Source organism: Chiloscyllium plagiosum, unplaced genomic scaffold (genome assembly GCF_037043375.1).
Source record: "Chiloscyllium plagiosum isolate Xiang-an unplaced genomic scaffold, Cpla_swu_hap1 HiC_scaffold_38, whole genome shotgun sequence".
Taxonomy (NCBI): Eukaryota; Metazoa; Chordata; class Chondrichthyes; order Orectolobiformes; family Hemiscylliidae; genus Chiloscyllium; species Chiloscyllium plagiosum.
Window position 1 is genome coordinate 21,573,242 of NW_028270176.1, and position 23,570 is coordinate 21,596,811.

General features: G+C 51.0%; 18 non-coding genes across 18 annotated transcripts; all 18 read left to right on the forward strand.

The window, feature by feature from the left end:
• Window positions 1-658: 658 nt before the first annotated feature.
• Window positions 659-731, forward strand: trnat-ugu (transfer RNA threonine (anticodon UGU)). The gene has a single exon. It is a non-coding gene; the product is annotated as a tRNA-Thr (tRNA).
• Window positions 732-1,977: 1,246 nt separating this feature from the next.
• Window positions 1,978-2,050, forward strand: trnat-ugu (transfer RNA threonine (anticodon UGU)). Its single transcript has one exon. It is a non-coding gene; the product is annotated as a tRNA-Thr (tRNA).
• Window positions 2,051-3,296: 1,246 nt separating this feature from the next.
• trnat-cgu (transfer RNA threonine (anticodon CGU)) lies at window positions 3,297-3,369 on the forward strand. The gene has a single exon. It is a non-coding gene; the product is annotated as a tRNA-Thr (tRNA).
• A 1,242-nt stretch (window positions 3,370-4,611) lies between these two features.
• On the forward strand, window positions 4,612-4,684 carry trnat-ugu (transfer RNA threonine (anticodon UGU)). The gene has a single exon. It is a non-coding gene; the product is annotated as a tRNA-Thr (tRNA).
• Window positions 4,685-5,930: 1,246 nt separating this feature from the next.
• On the forward strand, window positions 5,931-6,003 carry trnat-cgu (transfer RNA threonine (anticodon CGU)). The gene has a single exon. It is a non-coding gene; the product is annotated as a tRNA-Thr (tRNA).
• Window positions 6,004-7,245: 1,242 nt separating this feature from the next.
• On the forward strand, window positions 7,246-7,318 carry trnat-ugu (transfer RNA threonine (anticodon UGU)). The gene has a single exon. It is a non-coding gene; the product is annotated as a tRNA-Thr (tRNA).
• A 1,246-nt stretch (window positions 7,319-8,564) lies between these two features.
• Window positions 8,565-8,637, forward strand: trnat-cgu (transfer RNA threonine (anticodon CGU)). The gene has a single exon. It is a non-coding gene; the product is annotated as a tRNA-Thr (tRNA).
• A 1,242-nt stretch (window positions 8,638-9,879) lies between these two features.
• trnat-cgu (transfer RNA threonine (anticodon CGU)) lies at window positions 9,880-9,952 on the forward strand. The gene has a single exon. It is a non-coding gene; the product is annotated as a tRNA-Thr (tRNA).
• A 1,242-nt stretch (window positions 9,953-11,194) lies between these two features.
• Window positions 11,195-11,267, forward strand: trnat-ugu (transfer RNA threonine (anticodon UGU)). The gene has a single exon. It is a non-coding gene; the product is annotated as a tRNA-Thr (tRNA).
• A 1,246-nt stretch (window positions 11,268-12,513) lies between these two features.
• trnat-cgu (transfer RNA threonine (anticodon CGU)) lies at window positions 12,514-12,586 on the forward strand. The gene has a single exon. It is a non-coding gene; the product is annotated as a tRNA-Thr (tRNA).
• Window positions 12,587-13,832: 1,246 nt separating this feature from the next.
• On the forward strand, window positions 13,833-13,905 carry trnat-cgu (transfer RNA threonine (anticodon CGU)). The gene has a single exon. It is a non-coding gene; the product is annotated as a tRNA-Thr (tRNA).
• Window positions 13,906-15,147: 1,242 nt separating this feature from the next.
• Window positions 15,148-15,220, forward strand: trnat-ugu (transfer RNA threonine (anticodon UGU)). Its single transcript has one exon. It is a non-coding gene; the product is annotated as a tRNA-Thr (tRNA).
• Window positions 15,221-16,466: 1,246 nt separating this feature from the next.
• On the forward strand, window positions 16,467-16,539 carry trnat-cgu (transfer RNA threonine (anticodon CGU)). The gene has a single exon. It is a non-coding gene; the product is annotated as a tRNA-Thr (tRNA).
• Window positions 16,540-17,781: 1,242 nt separating this feature from the next.
• Window positions 17,782-17,854, forward strand: trnat-cgu (transfer RNA threonine (anticodon CGU)). The gene has a single exon. It is a non-coding gene; the product is annotated as a tRNA-Thr (tRNA).
• A 1,242-nt stretch (window positions 17,855-19,096) lies between these two features.
• On the forward strand, window positions 19,097-19,169 carry trnat-ugu (transfer RNA threonine (anticodon UGU)). The gene has a single exon. It is a non-coding gene; the product is annotated as a tRNA-Thr (tRNA).
• A 1,246-nt stretch (window positions 19,170-20,415) lies between these two features.
• trnat-cgu (transfer RNA threonine (anticodon CGU)) lies at window positions 20,416-20,488 on the forward strand. The gene has a single exon. It is a non-coding gene; the product is annotated as a tRNA-Thr (tRNA).
• Window positions 20,489-21,730: 1,242 nt separating this feature from the next.
• Window positions 21,731-21,803, forward strand: trnat-ugu (transfer RNA threonine (anticodon UGU)). The gene has a single exon. It is a non-coding gene; the product is annotated as a tRNA-Thr (tRNA).
• Window positions 21,804-23,045: 1,242 nt separating this feature from the next.
• Window positions 23,046-23,118, forward strand: trnat-ugu (transfer RNA threonine (anticodon UGU)). Its single transcript has one exon. It is a non-coding gene; the product is annotated as a tRNA-Thr (tRNA).
• Window positions 23,119-23,570: the final 452 nt, after the last annotated feature.

Below are 23,570 nucleotides of genomic sequence, written 5' to 3' on the forward strand. Positions count from 1 at the left end.
GGGAATCGAGTCTGTGTCGACTTTGCACATTCTCCCAGAGTCTGCGTGGGTTTGCTCCGGTTTGCTCTCACAGTCCAAAGACGTGCAGGCCGGGTGAATTGGCCATTCTAAATTGCTGAGCTGAAAATGTATTGCTGGAAAAGCGCAGCAGGTCAGGCAGCATCCAAGGAGCAGGAGAATCGACGTTTCGGGCATGAGCCCTTCTACAGGAAGTTCTAAATTGCCCCTAGTCATAGGTGCATTATTCAGAGAGAAACGGGTCTGGGTGGGTTAGTCTTCAGAGGATCGATGTGGACTTGTTGGGCTGAAGGTCCTGTTTCCACACTGTAGCCAATCTAATTTATTCTATTCTAAAACCGACCCTGCAGAGAGCAATCGACCCAGACCCATTCCGCATCATTCCACATTTAATGCTGACGAATCCACCGGGCCCGCACTATCACCGTACACAATGGGACAATGAAGCATGGCCAATCCCGCAGAAGCTACACATCTTTGTACTGAGAGCGGTAACCGGAGCAGCCGGAGCAAACCCACGCACACACGGGCAGAATGTTCAAACTGTGCAGACGGTGACGCGAGAGTCGATTGAAACCTGTGTCCCAAGTATTTGAGTCAGCCAGTGTTAACCAATCCAGCGCAGTTCGCCGGACCACCCTGCTCCATAGCTCAGCGGTTAGAGCACTGGTCTTGTAAACCAGGGGTCGTGAGTTCAAATCTCACTGGGGCCTCTCAGCCATGTCTCCTGCGCCCACTCAGTTTCAACGCTTGGCATGAGACTGTAGGATGCTATGTTCAAGCTCAACGCCAGCTTGTCATCTAACCGGCTTATTTGGAAGCTACGGCGTTCAGCCGCAATCACCAAATGAACGAGTCGCGCTCCTGAATAACCCTATTGGACTGATAGCTGCTGTTTTTGTCAAGAGCTTGGGAATTGATGTCTGAAACAACAGGGTCATTACCCTGAAGTGACAGACACCTGTCGACTCTCATTTCTCGTCTCAGACCTGTTGAGCTTTTCCTGCAACTTCTGTTTTTGTCACTTACAGCGTTCAGTTGAAATCCACAAACTTCTTTTTTCTGCAGGCAAAGAACGGGGCTGTGTTTGTTCACGGATTTAACTTTGAGATCGCTGACCTCAGTCACTCCAAGCGAGCGAATGACAATTCCCAATTAGGTCTCCCGGTGATTGTCAGAAATCTCAGAGGCATAGGATCCCTCCAGTTTGGAAACAGGCCATTCCGCCCAACCAGTCGCTCAGTGGTTCGCACTGCTGCCTCACAGCGCTAGGGAGCCAGGCTCGATTCCAGCTTTAGGGAATCGAGTCTGTGTCGACTTTGCACATTCTCCCAGAGTCTGCGTGGGTTTGCTCCGGTTTGCTCTCACAGTCCAAAGACGTGCAGGCCGGGTGAATTGGCCGTTCTAAATTGCTGAGCTGAAAATGTATTGCTGGAAAAGCGCAGCAGGTCAGGCAGCATCCAAGGAGCAGGAGAATCGACGTTTCGGGCATGAGCCCTTCTACAGGAAGTTCTAAATTGCCCCGAGTCATAGTTGCATTATTCAGAGTGAAACGGGTCTGGGTGAGTTACTCTTCAGAGGATCGATGTGGACTTGTTGGGCTGAAGGTCCTGTTTCCACACTGTAGCCAATCTAATTTATTCTAATCTCGTCCACACCGACCCTGCAGAGAGCAATCGACCCAGACCCATTCCGCATCATTCCACATTTAATGCTGACGAATCCACCGGGCCCGCACTATCACCGTACACAATGGGACAATGAAGCATGGCCAATCCCGCAGAAGCTACACATCTTTGTACTGAGAGCGGTAACCGGAGCAGCCGGAGCAAACCCACGCACACACGGGCAGAATGTTCAAACTGTACAGACGGTGACGCGAGAGTCGATTGAAACCTGTGTCCCAAGTATTTGAGTCAGCCAGTGTTAACCAGTCCAGTGCAGTGCGCCGGACCACCCGGCTCCATAGCTCAGCGGTTAGAGCACTGGTCTTGTAAACCAGGGGTCGTGAGTTCAAATCTCACTGGGGCCTCTCAGCCATGTCTCCTGCGCCCACTCAGTTTCAACGCTTGGCATGAGACTGTAGGATGCGATGTTCAAGCTCAACGCCAGCTTGTCATCTAACCGGCTTATTTGGAAGCTACGGCGTTCAGCCGCAATCACCAAATGAACGAGTCGCGCTCCTGAATAACCCTATTGGACTGATAGCTGCTGTTTTTGTCAAGAGCTTGGGAATTGATGTCTGAAACAACAGGGTCATTACCCTGAAGTGACAGACACCTGTCGCCTCCCATTTCTCGTCTCAGACCTGTTGAGCTTTTCCTGCAACCTCTGTTTTTGTCACTTACAGCGTTCAGTTGAAATCCACAAACTTCTTTTTTCTGCAGGCAAAGAACGGGGCTGTGTGTGTTCACGGATTTAACTTTGAGATCGCTGACCTCAGTCACTCCAAGCGAGCGAATGACAATTCCCAATTAGGTCTCCCGGTGATTGTCAGAAATCTCAGAGGCATAGGATCCCTCCAGTTTGGAAACAGGCCATTCCGCCCAACCAGTCGCTGAGTGGTTCGCACTGCTGCCTCACAGCGCTAGGGAGCCAGGCTCGATTCCAGCTTTAGGGAATCGAGTCTGTGTCGACTTTGCACATTCTCCCAGAGTCTGCGTGGGTTTGCTCCGGTTTGCTCTCACAGTCCAAAGACGTGCAGGCCGGGTGAATTGGCCATTCTAAATTGCTGAGCTGAAAATGTATTGCTGGAAAAGCGCAGCAGGTCAGGCAGCATCCAAGGAGCAGGAGAATCGACGTTTCGGGCATGAGCCCTTCTACAGGAAGTTCTAAATTGCCCCGAGTCATAGTTGCATTATTCAGAGTGAAACGGGTCTGGGTGAGTTACTCTTCAGAGGATCGATGTGGACTTGTTGGGCTGAAGGTCCTGTTTCCACACTGTAGCCAATCTAATTTATTCTAATCTCGTCCACACCGACCCTGCAGAGAGCAATCGACCCAGACCCATTCCGCATCATTCCACATTTAATGCTGACGAATCCACCGGGCCCGCACTATCACCGTACACAATGGGACAATGAAGCATTGCCAATCCCGCAGAAGCTACACATCTTTGGACTGAGAGCGGTAACCGGAGCAGCCGGAGCAAACCCACGCACACACGGGCAGAATGTTCAAACTGTACAGACGGTGAGGCGAGAGTCGATTGAAACCTGTGTCCCAAGTATTTGAGTCAGCCAGTGTTAACCAATCCAGCGCAGTTCGCCGGACCACCCGGCTCCATAGCTCAGCGGTTAGAGCGCTGGTCTCGTAAACCAGAAGTCGTGAGTTCAAATCTCACTGGGGCCTCTCAGCCATGTTTCCAGCGCCCACTCAGTTTCAACGCTTGGCATGAGACTGAAGAGTGCTATGTTCAAGCTCAACGACAGCTTGTCGTCTAACCGGCTTTTTTGGAAGCTACGGCGTTCACCCACAACCACCAAATGAACGAGTCGCGCTCCTGAATAACCCTGTTGGACTGATAGCTGCAGTTTTTGTCAAGAGCTTGGGAATTGTTGTCTGAAACACCAGGGTCATTACCCTGAAGTGACAGACACCTGTCGCCTCCCATTTCTCGTCTCAGACCTGTTGAGCTTTTCCTGCAACCTCTGTTTTTGTCACTTACAGCGTTCAGTTGAAATCCACAAACTTCTTTTTTCTGCAGGCAAAGAACGGGGCTGTGTGTGTTCACGGATTTAACTTTGAGATCGCTGACCTCAGTCACTCCAAGCGAGCGAATGACAATTCCCAATTAGGTCTCCCGGTGATTGTCAGAAATCTCAGAGGCATAGGATCCCTCCAGTTTGGAAACAGGCCATTCCGCCCAACCAGTCGCTCAGTGGTTCGCACTGCTTCCTCACAGCGCTAGGGAGCCAGGCTCGATTCCAGCTTTAGGGAATCGAGTCTGTGTCGACTTTGCACATTCTCCCAGAGTCTGCGTGGGTTTGCTCCGGTTTGCTCTCACAGTCCAAAGACGTGCAGGCCGGGTGAATTGGCCATTCTAAATTGCTGAGCTGAAAATGTATTGCTGGAAAAGCGCAGCAGGTCAGGCAGCATCCAAGGAGCAGGAGAATCGACGTTTCGGGCATGAGCCCTTCTACAGGAAGTTCTAAATTGCCCCTAGTCATAGGTGCATTATTCAGAGAGAAACGGGTCTGGGTGGGTTAGTCTTCAGAGGATCGATGTGGACTTGTTGGGCTGAAGGTCCTGTTTCCACACTGTAGCCAATCTAATTTATTCTATTCTAAAACCGACCCTGCAGAGAGCAATCGACCCAGACCCATTCCGCATCATTCCACATTTAATGCTGACGAATCCACCGGGCCCGCACTATCACCGTACACAATGGGACAATGAAGCATGGCCAATCCCGCAGAAGCTACACATCTTTGTACTGAGAGCGGTAACCGGAGCAGCCGGAGCAAACCCACGCACACACGGGCAGAATGTTCAAACTGTGCAGACGGTGACGCGAGAGTCGATTGAAACCTGTGTCCCAAGTATTTGAGTCAGCCAGTGTTAACCAATCCAGCGCAGTTCGCCGGACCACCCGGCTCCATAGCTCAGCGGTTAGAGCACTGGTCTTGTAAACCAGGGGTCGTGAGTTCAAATCTCACTGGGGCCTCTCAGCCATGTCTCCTGCGCCCACTCAGTTTCAACGCTTGGCATGAGACTGTAGGATGCTATGTTCAAGCTCAACGCCAGCTTGTCATCTAACCGGCTTATTTGGAAGCTACGGCGTTCAGCCGCAATCACCAAATGAACGAGTCGCGCTCCTGAATAACCCTATTGGACTGATAGCTGCTGTTTTTGTCAAGAGCTTGGGAATTGATGTCTGAAACAACAGGGTCATTACCCTGAAGTGACAGACACCTGTCGCCTCCCATTTCTCGTCTCAGACCTGTTGAGCTTTTCCTGCAACCTCTGTTTTTGTCACTTACAGCGTTCAGTTGAAATCCACAAACTTCTTTTTTCTGCAGGCAAAGAACGGGGCTGTGTGTGTTCACGGATTTAACTTTGAGATCGCTGACCTCAGTCACTCCAAGCGAGCGAATGACAATTCCCAATTAGGTCTCCCGGTGATTGTCAGAAATCTCAGAGGCATAGGATCCCTCCAGTTTGGAAACAGGCCATTCCGCCCAACCAGTCGCTCAGTGGTTCGCACTGCTGCCTCACAGCGCTAGGGAGCCAGGCTCGATTCCAGCTTTAGGGAATCGAGTCTGTGTCGACTTTGCACATTCTCCCAGAGTCTGCGTGGGTTTGCTCCGGTTTGCTCTCACAGTCCAAAGACGTGCAGGCCGGGTGAATTGGCCATTCTAAATTGCTGAGCTGAAAATGTATTGCTGGAAAAGCGCAGCAGGTCAGGCAGCATCCAAGGAGCAGGAGAATCGACGTTTCGGGCATGAGCCCTTCTACAGGAAGTTCTAAATTGCCCCGAGTCATAGTTGCATTATTCAGAGTGAAACGGGTCTGGGTGAGTTACTCTTCAGAGGATCGATGTGGACTTGTTGGGCTGAAGGTCCTGTTTCCACACTGTAGCCAATCTAATTTATTCTAATCTCGTCCACACCGACCCTGCAGAGAGCAATCGACCCAGACCCATTCCGCATCATTCCACATTTAATGCTGACGAATCCACCGGGCCCGCACTATCACCGTACACAATGGGACAATGAAGCTTGGCCAATCCCGCAGAAGCTACACATCTTTGGACTGAGAGCGGTAACCGGAGCAGCCGGAGCAAACCCACGCACACACGGGCAGAATGTTCAAACTGTACAGACGGTGAGGCGAGAGTCGATTGAAACCTGTGTCCCAAGTATTTGAGTCAGCCAGTGTTAACCAATCCAGCGCAGTTCGCCGGACCACCCGGCTCCATAGCTCAGCGGTTAGAGCGCTGGTCTCGTAAACCAGAAGTCGTGAGTTCAAATCTCACTGGGGCCTCTCAGCCATGTTTCCAGCGCCCACTCAGTTTCAACGCTTGGCATGAGACTGAAGAGTGCTATGTTCAAGCTCAACGACAGCTTGTCGTCTAACCGGCTTTTTTGGAAGCTACGGCGTTCACCCACAACCACCAAATGAACGAGTCGCGCTCCTGAATAACCCTGTTGGACTGATAGCTGCAGTTTTTGTCAAGAGCTTGGGAATTGTTGTCTGAAACACCAGGGTCATTACCCTGAAGTGACAGACACCTGTCGCCTCCCATTTCTCGTCTCAGACCTGTTGAGCTTTTCCTGCAACCTCTGTTTTTGTCACTTACAGCGTTCAGTTGAAATCCACAAACTTCTTTTTTCTGCAGGCAAAGAACGGGGCTGTGTGTGTTCACGGATTTAACTTTGAGATCGCTGACCTCAGTCACTCCAAGCGAGCGAATGACAATTCCCAATTAGGTCTCCCGGTGATTGTCAGAAATCTCAGAGGCATAGGATCCCTCCAGTTTGGAAACAGGCCATTCCGCCCAACCAGTCGCTCAGTGGTTCGCACTGCTTCCTCACAGCGCTAGGGAGCCAGGCTCGATTCCAGCTTTAGGGAATCGAGTCTGTGTCGACTTTGCACATTCTCCCAGAGTCTGCGTGGGTTTGCTCCGGTTTGCTCTCACAGTCCAAAGACGTGCAGGCCGGGTGAATTGGCCATTCTAAATTGCTGAGCTGAAAATGTATTGCTGGAAAAGCGCAGCAGGTCAGGCAGCATCCAAGGAGCAGGAGAATCGACGTTTCGGGCATGAGCCCTTCTACAGGAAGTTCTAAATTGCCCCTAGTCATAGGTGCATTATTCAGAGAGAAACGGGTCTGGGTGGGTTAGTCTTCAGAGGATCGATGTGGACTTGTTGGGCTGAAGGTCCTGTTTCCACACTGTAGCCAATCTAATTTATTCTATTCTAAAACCGACCCTGCAGAGAGCAATCGACCCAGACCCATTCCGCATCATTCCACATTTAATGCTGACGAATCCACCGGGCCCGCACTATCACCGTACACAATGGGACAATGAAGCATGGCCAATCCCGCAGAAGCTACACATCTTTGTACTGAGAGCGGTAACCGGAGCAGCCGGAGCAAACCCACGCACACACGGGCAGAATGTTCAAACTGTGCAGACGGTGACGCGAGAGTCGATTGAAACCTGTGTCCCAAGTATTTGAGTCAGCCAGTGTTAACCAATCCAGCGCAGTTCGCCGGACCACCCGGCTCCATAGCTCAGCGGTTAGAGCACTGGTCTTGTAAACCAGGGGTCGTGAGTTCAAATCTCACTGGGGCCTCTCAGCCATGTCTCCTGCGCCCACTCAGTTTCAACGCTTGGCATGAGACTGTAGGATGCTATGTTCAAGCTCAACGCCAGCTTGTCATCTAACCGGCTTATTTGGAAGCTACGGCGTTCAGCCGCAATCACCAAATGAACGAGTCGCGCTCCTGAATAACCCTATTGGACTGATAGCTGCTGTTTTTGTCAAGAGCTTGGGAATTGATGTCTGAAACAACAGGGTCATTACCCTGAAGTGACAGACACCTGTCGACTCTCATTTCTCGTCTCAGACCTGTTGAGCTTTTCCTGCAACTTCTGTTTTTGTCACTTACAGCGTTCAGTTGAAATCCACAAACTTCTTTTTTCTGCAGGCAAAGAACGGGGCTGTGTTTGTTCACGGATTTAACTTTGAGATCGCTGACCTCAGTCACTCCAAGCGAGCGAATGACAATTCCCAATTAGGTCTCCCGGTGATTGTCAGAAATCTCAGAGGCATAGGATCCCTCCAGTTTGGAAACAGGCCATTCCGCCCAACCAGTCGCTCAGTGGTTCGCACTGCTGCCTCACAGCGCTAGGGAGCCAGGCTCGATTCCAGCTTTAGGGAATCGAGTCTGTGTCGACTTTGCACATTCTCCCAGAGTCTGCGTGGGTTTGCTCCGGTTTGCTCTCACAGTCCAAAGACGTGCAGGCCGGCTGAATTGGCCGTTCTAAATTGCTGAGCTGAAAATGTATTGCTGGAAAAGCGCAGCAGGTCAGGCAGCATCCAAGGAGCAGGAGAATCGACGTTTCGGGCATGAGCCCTTCTACAGGAAGTTCTAAATTGCCCCGAGTCATAGTTGCATTATTCAGAGTGAAACGGGTCTGGGTGAGTTACTCTTCAGAGGATCGATGTGGACTTGTTGGGCTGAAGGTCCTGTTTCCACACTGTAGCCAATCTAATTTATTCTAATCTCGTCCACACCGACCCTGCAGAGAGCAATCGACCCAGACCCATTCCGCATCATTCCACATTTAATGCTGACGAATCCACCGGGCCCGCACTATCACCGTACACAATGGGACAATGAAGCATGGCCAATCCCGCAGAAGCTACACATCTTTGGACTGAGAGCGGTAACCGGAGCAGCCGGAGCAAACCCACGCACACACGGGCAGAATGTTCAAACTGTACAGACGGTGACGCGAGAGTCGATTGAAACCTGTGTCCCAAGTATTTGAGTCAGCCAGTGTTAACCAATCCAGCGCAGTTCGCCGGACCACCCGGCTCCATAGCTCAGCGGTTAGAGCGCTGGTCTCGTAAACCAGAAGTCGTGAGTTCAAATCTCACTGGGGCCTCTCAGCCATGTTTCTAGCGCCCACTCAGTTTCAACGCTTGGCATGAGACTGAAGAATGCTATGTTCAAGCTCAACGACAGCTTGTCGTCTAACCGGCTTTTTTGGAAGCTACGGCGTTCACCCACAACCACCAAATGAACGAGTCGCGCTCCTGAATAACCCTGTTGGACTGATAGCTGCAGTTTTTGTCAAGAGCTTGGGAATTGTTGTCTGAAACACCAGGGTCATTACCCTGAAGTGACAGACACCTGTCGCCTCCCATTTCTCGTCTCAGACCTGTTGAGCTTTTCCTGCAACCTCTGTTTTTGTCACTTACAGCGTTCAGTTGAAATCCACAAACTTCTTTTTTCTGCAGGCAAAGAACGGGGCTGTGTGTGTTCACGGATTTAACTTTGAGATCGCTGACCTCAGTCACTCCAAGCGAGCGAATGACAATTCCCAATTAGGTCTCCCGGTGATTGTCAGAAATCTCAGAGGCATAGGATCCCTCCAGTTTGGAAACAGGCCATTCCGCCCAACCAGTCGCTCAGTGGTTCGCACTGCTTCCTCACAGCGCTAGGGAGCCAGGCTCGATTCCAGCTTTAGGGAATCGAGTCTGTGTCGACTTTGCACATTCTCCCAGAGTCTGCGTGGGTTTGCTCCGGTTTGCTCTCACAGTCCAAAGACGTGCAGGCCGGGTGAATTGGCCATTCTAAATTGCTGAGCTGAAAATGTATTGCTGGAAAAGCGCAGCAGGTCAGGCAGCATCCAAGGAGCAGGAGAATCGACGTTTCGGGCATGAGTCCTTCTACAGGAAGTTCTAAATTGCCCCTAGTCATAGGTGCATTATTCAGAGAGAAACGGGTCTGGGTGGGTTAGTCTTCAGAGGATCGATGTGGACTTGTTGGGCTGAAGGTCCTGTTTCCACACTGTAGCCAATCTAATTTATTCTATTCTAAAACCGACCCTGCAGAGAGCAATCGACCCAGACCCATTCCGCATCATTCCACATTTAATGCTGACGAATCCACCGGGCCCGCACTATCACCGTACACAATGGGACAATGAAGCATGGCCAATCCCGCAGAAGCTACACATCTTTGTACTGAGAGCGGTAACCGGAGCAGCCGGAGCAAACCCACGCACACACGGGCAGAATGTTCAAACTGTACAGACGGTGACGCGAGAGTCGATTGAAACCTGTGTCCCAAGTATTTGAGTCAGCCAGTGTTAACCAATCCAGCGCAGTTCGCCGGACCACCCGGCTCCATAGCTCAGCGGTTAGAGCGCTGGTCTCGTAAACCAGAAGTCGTGAGTTCAAATCTCACTGGGGCCTCTCAGCCATGTTTCTAGCGCCCACTCAGTTTCAACGCTTGGCATGAGACTGAAGAATGCTATGTTCAAGCTCAACGACAGCTTGTCGTCTAACCGGCTTTTTTGGAAGCTACGGCGTTCACCCACAACCACCAAATGAACGAGTCGCGCTCCTGAATAACCCTGTTGGACTGATAGCTGCAGTTTTTGTCAAGAGCTTGGGAATTGTTGTCTGAAACACCAGGGTCATTACCCTGAAGTGACAGACACCTGTCGCCTCCCATTTCTCGTCTCAGACCTGTTGAGCTTTTCCTGCAACCTCTGTTTTTGTCACTTACAGCGTTCAGTTGAAATCCACAAACTTCTTTTTTCTGCAGGCAAAGAACGGGGCTGTGTGTGTTCACGGATTTAACTTTGAGATCGCTGACCTCAGTCACTCCAAGCGAGCGAATGACAATTCCCAATTAGGTCTCCCGGTGATTGTCAGAAATCTCAGAGGCATAGGATCCCTCCAGTTTGGAAACAGGCCATTCCGCCCAACCAGTCGCTCAGTGGTTCGCACTGCTTCCTCACAGCGCTAGGGAGCCAGGCTCGATTCCAGCTTTAGGGAATCGAGTCTGTGTCGACTTTGCACATTCTCCCAGAGTCTGCGTGGGTTTGCTCCGGTTTGCTCTCACAGTCCAAAGACGTGCAGGCCGGGTGAATTGGCCATTCTAAATTGCTGAGCTGAAAATGTATTGCTGGAAAAGCGCAGCAGGTCAGGCAGCATCCAAGGAGCAGGAGAATCGACGTTTCGGGCATGAGTCCTTCTACAGGAAGTTCTAAATTGCCCCTAGTCATAGGTGCATTATTCAGAGAGAAACGGGTCTGGGTGGGTTAGTCTTCAGAGGATCGATGTGGACTTGTTGGGCTGAAGGTCCTGTTTCCACACTGTAGCCAATCTAATTTATTCTATTCTAAAACCGACCCTGCAGAGAGCAATCGACCCAGACCCATTCCGCATCATTCCACATTTAATGCTGACGAATCCACCGGGCCCGCACTATCACCGTACACAATGGGACAATGAAGCATGGCCAATCCCGCAGAAGCTACACATCTTTGTACTGAGAGCGGTAACCGGAGCAGCCGGAGCAAACCCACGCACACACGGGCAGAATGTTCAAACTGTACAGACGGTGACGCGAGAGTCGATTGAAACCTGTGTCCCAAGTATTTGAGTCAGCCAGTGTTAACCAGTCCAGTGCAGTGCGCCGGACCACCCGGCTCCATAGCTCAGCGGTTAGAGCACTGGTCTTGTAAACCAGGGGTCGTGAGTTCAAATCTCACTGGGGCCTCTCAGCCATGTCTCCTGCGCCCACTCAGTTTCAACGCTTGGCATGAGACTGTAGGATGCTATGTTCAAGCTCAACGCCAGCTTGTCATCTAACCGGCTTATTTAGAAGCTACGGCGTTCAGCCGCAATTACCAAATGAACGAGTCGCGCTCCTGAATAACCCTATTGGACTGATAGCTGCTGTTTTTGTCAAGAGCTTGGGAATTGATGTCTGAAACAACAGGGTCATTACCCTGAAGTGACAGACACCTGTCGACTCTCATTTCTCGTCTCAGACCTGTTGAGCTTTTCCTGCAACTTCTGTTTTTGTCACTTACAGCGTTCAGTTGAAATCCACAAACTTCTTTTTTCTGCAGGCAAAGAACGGGGCTGTGTTTGTTCACGGATTTAACTTTGAGATCGCTGACCTCAGTCACTCCAAGCGAGCGAATGACAATTCCCAATTAGGTCTCCCGGTGATTGTCAGAAATCTCAGAGGCATAGGATCCCTCCAGTTTGGAAACAGGCCATTCCGCCCAACCAGTCGCTCAGTGGTTCGCACTGCTGCCTCACAGCGCTAGGGAGCCAGGCTCGATTCCAGCTTTAGGGAATCGAGTCTGTGTCGACTTTGCACATTCTCCCAGAGTCTGCGTGGGTTTGCTCCGGTTTGCTCTCACAGTCCAAAGACGTGCAGGCCGGCTGAATTGGCCGTTCTAAATTGCTGAGCTGAAAATGTATTGCTGGAAAAGCGCAGCAGGTCAGGCAGCATCCAAGGAGCAGGAGAATCGACGTTTCGGGCATGAGCCCTTCTACAGGAAGTTCTAAATTGCCCCGAGTCATAGTTGCATTATTCAGAGTGAAACGGGTCTGGGTGAGTTACTCTTCAGAGGATCGATGTGGACTTGTTGGGCTGAAGGTCCTGTTTCCACACTGTAGCCAATCTAATTTATTCTAATCTCGTCCACACCGACCCTGCAGAGAGCAATCGACCCAGACCCATTCCGCATCATTCCACATTTAATGCTGACGAATCCACCGGGCCCGCACTATCACCGTACACAATGGGACAATGAAGCATGGCCAATCCCGCAGAAGCTACACATCTTTGGACTGAGAGCGGTAACCGGAGCAGCCGGAGCAAACCCACGCACACACGGGCAGAATGTTCAAACTGTACAGACGGTGAGGCGAGAGTCGATTGAAACCTGTGTCCCAAGTATTTGAGTCAGCCAGTGTTAACCAATCCAGCGCAGTTCGCCGGACCACCCGGCTCCATAGCTCAGCGGTTAGAGCGCTGGTCTCGTAAACCAGGGGTCGTGAGTTCAAATCTCACTGGGGCCTCTCAGCCATGTCTCCTGCGCCCACTCAGTTTCAACGCTTGGCATGAGACTGTAGGATGCTATGTTCAAGCTCAACGCCAGCTTGTCATCTAACCGGCTTATTTGGAAGCTACGGCGTTCAGCCGCAATCACCAAATGAACGAGTCGCGCTCCTGAATAACCCTATTGGACTGATAGCTGCTGTTTTTGTCAAGAGCTTGGGAATTGATGTCTGAAACAACAGGGTCATTACCCTGAAGTGACAGACACCTGTCGCCTCCCATTTCTCGTCTCAGACCTGTTGAGCTTTTCCTGCAACCTCTGTTTTTGTCACTTACAGCGTTCAGTTGAAATCCACAAACTTCTTTTTTCTGCAGGCAAAGAACGGGGCTGTGTGTGTTCACGGATTTAACTTTGAGATCGCTGACCTCAGTCACTCCAAGCGAGCGAATGACAATTCCCAATTAGGTCTCCCGGTGATTGTCAGAAATCTCAGAGGCATAGGATCCCTCCAGTTTGGAAACAGGCCATTCCGCCCAACCAGTCGCTCAGTGGTTCGCACTGCTGCCTCACAGCGCTAGGGAGCCAGGCTCGATTCCAGCTTTAGGGAATCGAGTCTGTGTCGACTTTGCACATTCTCCCAGAGTCTGCGTGGGTTTGCTCCGGTTTGCTCTCACAGTCCAAAGACGTGCAGGCCGGGTGAATTGGCCATTCTAAATTGCTGAGCTGAAAATGTATTGCTGGAAAAGCGCAGCAGGTCAGGCAGCATCCAAGGAGCAGGAGAATCGACGTTTCGGGCATGAGCCCTTCTACAGGAAGTTCTAAATTGCCCCGAGTCATAGTTGCATTATTCAGAGTGAAACGGGTCTGGGTGAGTTACTCTTCAGAGGATCGATGTGGACTTGTTGGGCTGAAGGTCCTGTTTCCACACTGTAGCCAATCTAATTTATTCTAATCTCGTCCACACCGACCCTGCAGAGAGCAATCGACCCAGACCCATTCCGCATCATTCCACATTTAATGCTGACGAATCCACCGGGCCCGCACTATCACCGTACACAATGGGACAATGAAGCTTGGCCAATCCCGCAGAAGCTACACATCTTTGGACTGAGAGCGGTAACCGGAGCAGCCGGAGCAAACCCACGCACACACGGGCAGAATGTTCAAACTGTACAGACGGTGAGGCGAGAGTCGATTGAAACCTGTGTCCCAAGTATTTGAGTCAGCCAGTGTTAACCAATCCAGCGCAGTTCGCCGGACCACCCGGCTCCATAGCTCAGCGGTTAGAGCGCTGGTCTCGTAAACCAGAAGTCGTGAGTTCAAATCTCACTGGGGCCTCTCAGCCATGTTTCCAGCGCCCACTCAGTTTCAACGCTTGGCATGAGACTGAAGAGTGCTATGTTCAAGCTCAACGACAGCTTGTCGTCTAACCGGCTTTTTTGGAAGCTACGGCGTTCACCCACAACCACCAAATGAACGAGTCGCGCTCCTGAATAACCCTGTTGGACTGATAGCTGCAGTTTTTGTCAAGAGCTTGGGAATTGTTGTCTGAAACACCAGGGTCATTACCCTGAAGTGACAGACACCTGTCGCCTCCCATTTCTCGTCTCAGACCTGTTGAGCTTTTCCTGCAACCTCTGTTTTTGTCACTTACAGCGTTCAGTTGAAATCCACAAACTTCTTTTTTCTGCAGGCAAAGAACGGGGCTGTGTGTGTTCACGGATTTAACTTTGAGATCGCTGACCTCAGTCACTCCAAGCGAGCGAATGACAATTCCCAATTAGGTCTCCCGGTGATTGTCAGAAATCTCAGAGGCATAGGATCCCTCCAGTTTGGAAACAGGCCATTCCGCCCAACCAGTCGCTCAGTGGTTCGCACTGCTTCCTCACAGCGCTAGGGAGCCAGGCTCGATTCCAGCTTTAGGGAATCGAGTCTGTGTCGACTTTGCACATTCTCCCAGAGTCTGCGTGGGTTTGCTCCGGTTTGCTCTCACAGTCCAAAGACGTGCAGGCCGGGTGAATTGGCCATTCTAAATTGCTGAGCTGAAAATGTATTGCTGGAAAAGCGCAGCAGGTCAGGCAGCATCCAAGGAGCAGGAGAATCGACGTTTCGGGCATGAGCCCTTCTACAGGAAGTTCTAAATTGCCCCTAGTCATAGGTGCATTATTCAGAGAGAAACGGGTCTGGGTGGGTTAGTCTTCAGAGGATCGATGTGGACTTGTTGGGCTGAAGGTCCTGTTTCCACACTGTAGCCAATCTAATTTATTCTATTCTAAAACCGACCCTGCAGAGAGCAATCGACCCAGACCCATTCCGCATCATTCCACATTTAATGCTGACGAATCCACCGGGCCCGCACTATCACCGTACACAATGGGACAATGAAGCATGGCCAATCCCGCAGAAGCTACACATCTTTGTACTGAGAGCGGTAACCGGAGCAGCCGGAGCAAACCCACGCACACACGGGCAGAATGTTCAAACTGTGCAGACGGTGACGCGAGAGTCGATTGAAACCTGTGTCCCAAGTATTTGAGTCAGCCAGTGTTAACCAATCCAGCGCAGTTCGCCGGACCACCCGGCTCCATAGCTCAGCGGTTAGAGCACTGGTCTTGTAAACCAGGGGTCGTGAGTTCAAATCTCACTGGGGCCTCTCAGCCATGTCTCCTGCGCCCACTCAGTTTCAACGCTTGGCATGAGACTGTAGGATGCTATGTTCAAGCTCAACGCCAGCTTGTCATCTAACCGGCTTATTTGGAAGCTACGGCGTTCAGCCGCAATCACCAAATGAACGAGTCGCGCTCCTGAATAACCCTATTGGACTGATAGCTGCTGTTTTTGTCAAGAGCTTGGGAATTGATGTCTGAAACAACAGGGTCATTACCCTGAAGTGACAGACACCTGTCGACTCTCATTTCTCGTCTCAGACCTGTTGAGCTTTTCCTGCAACTTCTGTTTTTGTCACTTACAGCGTTCAGTTGAAATCCACAAACTTCTTTTTTCTGCAGGCAAAGAACGGGGCTGTGTTTGTTCACGGATTTAACTTTGAGATCGCTGACCTCAGTCACTCCAAGCGAGCGAATGACAATTCCCAATTAGGTCTCCCGGTGATTGTCAGAAATCTCAGAGGCATAGGATCCCTCCAGTTTGGAAACAGGCCATTCCGCCCAACCAGTCGCTCAGTGGTTCGCACTGCTGCCTCACAGCGCTAGGGAGCCAGGCTCGATTCCAGCTTTAGGGAATCGAGTCTGTGTCGACTTTGCACATTCTCCCAGAGTCTGCGTGGGTTTGCTCCGGTTTGCTCTCACAGTCCAAAGACGTGCAGGCCGGCTGAATTGGCCGTTCTAAATTGCTGAGCTGAAAATGTATTGCTGGAAAAGCGCAGCAGGTCAGGCAGCATCCAAGGAGCAGGAGAATCGACGTTTCGGGCATGAGCCCTTCTACAGGAAGTTCTAAATTGCCCCGAGTCATAGTTGCATTATTCAGAGTGAAACGGGTCTGGGTGAGTTACTCTTCAGAGGATCGATGTGGACTTGTTGGGCTGAAGGTCCTGTTTCCACACTGTAGCCAATCTAATTTATTCTAATCTCGTCCACACCGACCCTGCAGAGAGCAATCGACCCAGACCCATTCCGCATCATTCCACATTTAATGCTGACGAATCCACCGGGCCCGCACTATCACCGTACACAATGGGACAATGAAGCATGGCCAATCCCGCAGAAGCTACACATCTTTGGACTGAGAGCGGTAACCGGAGCAGCCGGAGCAAACCCACGCACACACGGGCAGAATGTTCAAACTGTACAGACGGTGACGCGAGAGTCGATTGAAACCTGTGTCCCAAGTATTTGAGTCAGCCAGTGTTAACCAATCCAGCGCAGTTCGCCGGACCACCCGGCTCCATAGCTCAGCGGTTAGAGCGCTGGTCTCGTAAACCAGAAGTCGTGAGTTCAAATCTCACTGGGGCCTCTCAGCCATGTTTCTAGCGCCCACTCAGTTTCAACGCTTGGCATGAGACTGAAGAATGCTATGTTCAAGCTCAACGACAGCTTGTCGTCTAACCGGCTTTTTTGGAAGCTACGGCGTTCACCCACAACCACCAAATGAACGAGTCGCGCTCCTGAATAACCCTGTTGGACTGATAGCTGCAGTTTTTGTCAAGAGCTTGGGAATTGTTGTCTGAAACACCAGGGTCATTACCCTGAAGTGACAGACACCTGTCGCCTCCCATTTCTCGTCTCAGACCTGTTGAGCTTTTCCTGCAACCTCTGTTTTTGTCACTTACAGCGTTCAGTTGAAATCCACAAACTTCTTTTTTCTGCAGGCAAAGAACGGGGCTGTGTGTGTTCACGGATTTAACTTTGAGATCGCTGACCTCAGTCACTCCAAGCGAGCGAATGACAATTCCCAATTAGGTCTCCCGGTGATTGTCAGAAATCTCAGAGGCATAGGATCCCTCCAGTTTGGAAACAGGCCATTCCGCCCAACCAGTCGCTCAGTGGTTCGCACTGCTTCCTCACAGCGCTAGGGAGCCAGGCTCGATTCCAGCTTTAGGGAATCGAGTCTGTGTCGACTTTGCACATTCTCCCAGAGTCTGCGTGGGTTTGCTCCGGTTTGCTCTCACAGTCCAAAGACGTGCAGGCCGGGTGAATTGGCCATTCTAAATTGCTGAGCTGAAAATGTATTGCTGGAAAAGCGCAGCAGGTCAGGCAGCATCCAAGGAGCAGGAGAATCGACGTTTCGGGCATGAGTCCTTCTACAGGAAGTTCTAAATTGCCCCTAGTCATAGGTGCATTATTCAGAGAGAAACGGGTCTGGGTGGGTTAGTCTTCAGAGGATCGATGTGGACTTGTTGGGCTGAAGGTCCTGTTTCCACACTGTAGCCAATCTAATTTATTCTATTCTAAAACCGACCCTGCAGAGAGCAATCGACCCAGACCCATTCCGCATCATTCCACATTTAATGCTGACGAATCCACCGGGCCCGCACTATCACCGTACACAATGGGACAATGAAGCATGGCCAATCCCGCAGAAGCTACACATCTTTGTACTGAGAGCGGTAACCGGAGCAGCCGGAGCAAACCCACGCACACACGGGCAGAATGTTCAAACTGTACAGACGGTGACGCGAGAGTCGATTGAAACCTGTGTCCCAAGTATTTGAGTCAGCCAGTGTTAACCAATCCAGCGCAGTTCGCCGGACCACCCGGCTCCATAGCTCAGCGGTTAGAGCGCTGGTCTCGTAAACCAGAAGTCGTGAGTTCAAATCTCACTGGGGCCTCTCAGCCATGTTTCTAGCGCCCACTCAGTTTCAACGCTTGGCATGAGACTGAAGAATGCTATGTTCAAGCTCAACGACAGCTTGTCGTCTAACCGGCTTTTTTGGAAGCTACGGCGTTCACCCACAACCACCAAATGAACGAGTCGCGCTCCTGAATAACCCTGTTGGACTGATAGCTGCAGTTTTTGTCAAGAGCTTGGGAATTGTTGTCTGAAACACCAGGGTCATTACCCTGAAGTGACAGACACCTGTCGCCTCCCATTTCTCGTCTCAGACCTGTTGAGCTTTTCCTGCAACCTCTGTTTTTGTCACTTACAGCGTTCAGTTGAAATCCACAAACTTCTTTTTTCTGCAGGCAAAGAACGGGGCTGTGTGTGTTCACGGATTTAACTTTGAGATCGCTGACCTCAGTCACTCCAAGCGAGCGAATGACAATTCCCAATTAGGTCTCCCGGTGATTGTCAGAAATCTCAGAGGCATAGGATCCCTCCAGTTTGGAAACAGGCCATTCCGCCCAACCAGTCGCTCAGTGGTTCGCACTGCTTCCTCACAGCGCTAGGGAGCCAGGCTCGATTCCAGCTTTAGGGAATCGAGTCTGTGTCGACTTTGCACATTCTCCCAGAGTCTGCGTGGGTTTGCTCCGGTTTGCTCTCACAGTCCAAAGACGTGCAGGCCGGGTGAATTGGCCATTCTAAATTGCTGAGCTGAAAATGTATTGCTGGAAAAGCGCAGCAGGTCAGGCAGCATCCAAGGAGCAGGAGAATCGACGTTTCGGGCATGAGTCCTTCTACAGGAAGTTCTAAATTGCCCCTAGTCATAGGTGCATTATTCAGAGAGAAACGGGTCTGGGTGGGTAAGTCTTCAGAGGATCGATGTGGACTTGTTGGGCTGAAGGTCCTGTTTCCACACTGTAGCCAATCTAATTTATTCTATTCTAAAACCGACCCTGCAGAGAGCAATCGACCCAGACCCATTCCGCATCATTCCACATTTAATGCTGACGAATCCACCGGGCCCGCACTATCACCGTACACAATGGGACAATGAAGCATGGCCAATCCCGCAGAAGCTACACATCTTTGTACTGAGAGCGGTAACCGGAGCAGCCGGAGCAAACCCACGCACACACGGGCAGAATGTTCAAACTGTACAGACGGTGACGCGAGAGTCGATTGAAACCTGTGTCCCAAGTATTTGAGTCAGCCAGTGTTAACCAGTCCAGTGCAGTGCGCCGGACCACCCGGCTCCATAGCTCAGCGGTTAGAGCACTGGTCTTGTAAACCAGGGGTCGTGAGTTCAAATCTCACTGGGGCCTCTCAGCCATGTCTCCTGCGCCCACTCAGTTTCAACGCTTGGCATGAGACTGTAGGATGCTATGTTCAAGCTCAACGCCAGCTTGTCATCTAACCGGCTTATTTAGAAGCTACGGCGTTCAGCCGCAATTACCAAATGAACGAGTCGCGCTCCTGAATAACCCTATTGGACTGATAGCTGCTGTTTTTGTCAAGAGCTTGGGAATTGATGTCTGAAACAACAGGGTCATTACCCTGAAGTGACAGACACCTGTCGACTCTCATTTCTCGTCTCAGACCTGTTGAGCTTTTCCTGCAACTTCTGTTTTTGTCACTTACAGCGTTCAGTTGAAATCCACAAACTTCTTTTTTCTGCAGGCAAAGAACGGGGCTGTGTTTGTTCACGGATTTAACTTTGAGATCGCTGACCTCAGTCACTCCAAGCGAGCGAATGACAATTCCCAATTAGGTCTCCCGGTGATTGTCAGAAATCTCAGAGGCATAGGATCCCTCCAGTTTGGAAACAGGCCATTCCGCCCAACCAGTCGCTCAGTGGTTCGCACTGCTGCCTCACAGCGCTAGGGAGCCAGGCTCGATTCCAGCTTTAGGGAATCGAGTCTGTGTCGACTTTGCACATTCTCCCAGAGTCTGCGTGGGTTTGCTCCGGTTTGCTCTCACAGTCCAAAGACGTGCAGGCCGGCTGAATTGGCCGTTCTAAATTGCTGAGCTGAAAATGTATTGCTGGAAAAGCGCAGCAGGTCAGGCAGCATCCAAGGAGCAGGAGAATCGACGTTTCGGGCATGAGCCCTTCTACAGGAAGTTCTAAATTGCCCCGAGTCATAGTTGCATTATTCAGAGTGAAACGGGTCTGGGTGAGTTACTCTTCAGAGGATCGATGTGGACTTGTTGGGCTGAAGGTCCTGTTTCCACACTGTAGCCAATCTAATTTATTCTAATCTCGTCCACACCGACCCTGCAGAGAGCAATCGACCCAGACCCATTCCGCATCATTCCACATTTAATGCTGACGAATCCACCGGGCCCGCACTATCACCGTACACAATGGGACAATGAAGCATGGCCAATCCCGCAGAAGCTACACATCTTTGGACTGAGAGCGGTAACCGGAGCAGCCGGAGCAAACCCACGCACACACGGGCAGAATGTTCAAACTGTACAGACGGTGAGGCGAGAGTCGATTGAAACCTGTGTCCCAAGTATTTGAGTCAGCCAGTGTTAACCAATCCAGCGCAGTTCGCCGGACCACCCGGCTCCATAGCTCAGCGGTTAGAGCGCTGGTCTCGTAAACCAGAAGTCGTGAGTTCAAATCTCACTGGGGTCTCTCAGCCATGTTTCCAGCGCCCACTCAGTTTCAACGCTTGGCATGAGACTGAAGAGTGCTATGTTCAAGCTCAACGACAGCTTGTCGTCTAACCGGCTTTTTTGGAAGCTACGGCGTTCACCCACAACCACCAAATGAACGAGTCGCGCTCCTGAATAACCCTGTTGGACTGATAGCTGCAGTTTTTGTCAAGAGCTTGGGAATTGTTGTCTGAAACACCAGGGTCATTACCCTGAAGTGACAGACACCTGTCGCCTCCCATTTCTCGTCTCAGACCTGTTGAGCTTTTCCTGCAACCTCTGTTTTTGTCACTTACAGCGTTCAGTTGAAATCCACAAACTTCTTTTTTCTGCAGGCAAAGAACGGGGCTGTGTGTGTTCACGGATTTAACTTTGAGATCGCTGACCTCAGTCACTCCAAGCGAGCGAATGACAATTCCCAATTAGGTCTCCCGGTGATTGTCAGAAATCTCAGAGGCATAGGATCCCTCCAGTTTGGAAACAGGCCATTCCGCCCAACCAGTCGCTCAGTGGTTCGCACTGCTTCCTCACAGCGCTAGGGAGCCAGGCTCGATTCCAGCTTTAGGGAATCGAGTCTGTGTCGACTTTGCACATTCTCCCAGAGTCTGCGTGGGTTTGCTCCGGTTTGCTCTCACAGTCCAAAGACGTGCAGGCCGGGTGAATTGGCCATTCTAAATTGCTGAGCTGAAAATGTATTGCTGGAAAAGCGCAGCAGGTCAGGCAGCATCCAAGGAGCAGGAGAATCGACGTTTCGGGCATGAGCCCTTCTACAGGAAGTTCTAAATTGCCCCTAGTCATAGGTGCATTATTCAGAGAGAAACGGGTCTGGGTGGGTTAGTCTTCAGAGGATCGATGTGGACTTGTTGGGCTGAAGGTCCTGTTTCCACACTGTAGCCAATCTAATTTATTCTATTCTAAAACCGACCCTGCAGAGAGCAATCGACCCAGACCCATTCCGCATCATTCCACATTTAATGCTGACGAATCCACCGGGCCCGCACTATCACCGTACACAATGGGACAATGAAGCATGGCCAATCCCGCAGAAGCTACACATCTTTGTACTGAGAGCGGTAACCGGAGCAGCCGGAGCAAACCCACGCACACACGGGCAGAATGTTCAAACTGTGCAGACGGTGACGCGAGAGTCGATTGAAACCTGTGTCCCAAGTATTTGAGTCAGCCAGTGTTAACCAATCCAGCGCAGTTCGCCGGACCACCCGGCTCCATAGCTCAGCGGTTAGAGCACTGGTCTTGTAAACCAGGGGTCGTGAGTTCAAATCTCACTGGGGCCTCTCAGCCATGTCTCCTGCGCCCACTCAGTTTCAACGCTTGGCATGAGACTGTAGGATGCTATGTTCAAGCTCAACGCCAGCTTGTCATCTAACCGGCTTATTTGGAAGCTACGGCGTTCAGCCGCAATCACCAAATGAACGAGTCGCGCTCCTGAATAACCCTATTGGACTGATAGCTGCAGTTTTTGTCAAGAGCTTGGGAATTGATGTCTGAAACAACAGGGTCATTACCCTGAAGTGACAGACACCTGTCGCCTCCCATTTCTCGTCTCAGACCTGTTGAGCTTTTCCTGCAACCTCTGTTTTTGTCACTTACAGCGTTCAGTTGAAATCCACAAACTTCTTTTTTCTGCAGGCAAAGAACGGGGCTGTGTGTGTTCACGGATTTAACTTTGAGATCGCTGACCTCAGTCACTCCAAGCGAGCGAATGACAATTCCCAATTAGGTCTCCCGGTGATTGTCAGAAATCTCAGAGGCATAGGATCCCTCCAGTTTGGAAACAGGCCATTCCGCCCAACCAGTCGCTCAGTGGTTCGCACTGCTTCCTCACAGCGCTAGGGAGCCAGGCTCGATTCCAGCTTTAGGGAATCGAGTCTGTGTCGACTTTGCACATTCTCCCAGAGTCTGCGTGGGTTTGCTCCGGTTTGCTCTCACAGTCCAAAGACGTGCAGGCCGGGTGAATTGGCCATTCTAAATTGCTGAGCTGAAAATGTATTGCTGGAAAAGCGCAGCAGGTCAGGCAGCATCCAAGGAGCAGGAGAATCGACGTTTCGGGCATGAGTCCTTCTACAGGAAGTTCTAAATTGCCCCTAGTCATAGGTGCATTATTCAGAGAGAAACGGGTCTGGGTGGGTTAGTCTTCAGAGGATCGATGTGGACTTGTTGGGCTGAAGGTCCTGTTTCCACACTGTAGCCAATCTAATTTATTCTATTCTAAAACCGACCCTGCAGAGAGCAATCGACCCAGACCCATTCCGCATCATTCCACATTTAATGCTGACGAATCCACCGGGCCCGCACTATCACCGTACACAATGGGACAATGAAGCATGGCCAATCCCGCAGAAGCTACACATCTTTGTACTGAGAGCGGTAACCGGAGCAGCCGGAGCAAACCCACGCACACACGGGCAGAATGTTCAAACTGTGCAGACGGTGACGCGAGAGTCGATTGAAACCTGTGTCCCAAGTATTTGAGTCAGCCAGTGTTAACCAATCCAGCGCAGTTCGCCGGACCACCCGGCGCCATAGCTCAGCGGTTAGAGCACTGGTCTTGTAAACCAGGGGTCGTGAGTTCAAATCTCACTGGGGCCTCTCAGCCATGTCTCCTGCGCCCACTCAGTTTCAACGCTTGGCATGAGACTGTAGGATGCTATGTTCAAGCTCAACGCCAGCTTGTCATCTAACCGGCTTATTTGGAAGCTACGGCGTTCAGCCGCAATCACCAAATGAACGAGTCGCGCTCCTGAATAACCCTATTGGACTGATAGCTGCTGTTTTTGTCAAGAGCTTGGGAATTGATGTCTGAAACAACAGGGTCATTACCCTGAAGTGACAGACACCTGTCGACTCTCATTTCTCGTCTCAGACCTGTTGAGCTTTTCCTGCAACTTCTGTTTTTGTCACTTACAGCGTTCAGTTGAAATCCACAAACTTCTTTTTTCTGCAGGCAAAGAACGGGGCTGTGTTTGTTCACGGATTTAACTTTGAGATCGCTGACCTCAGTCACTCCAAGCGAGCGAATGACAATTCCCAATTAGGTCTCC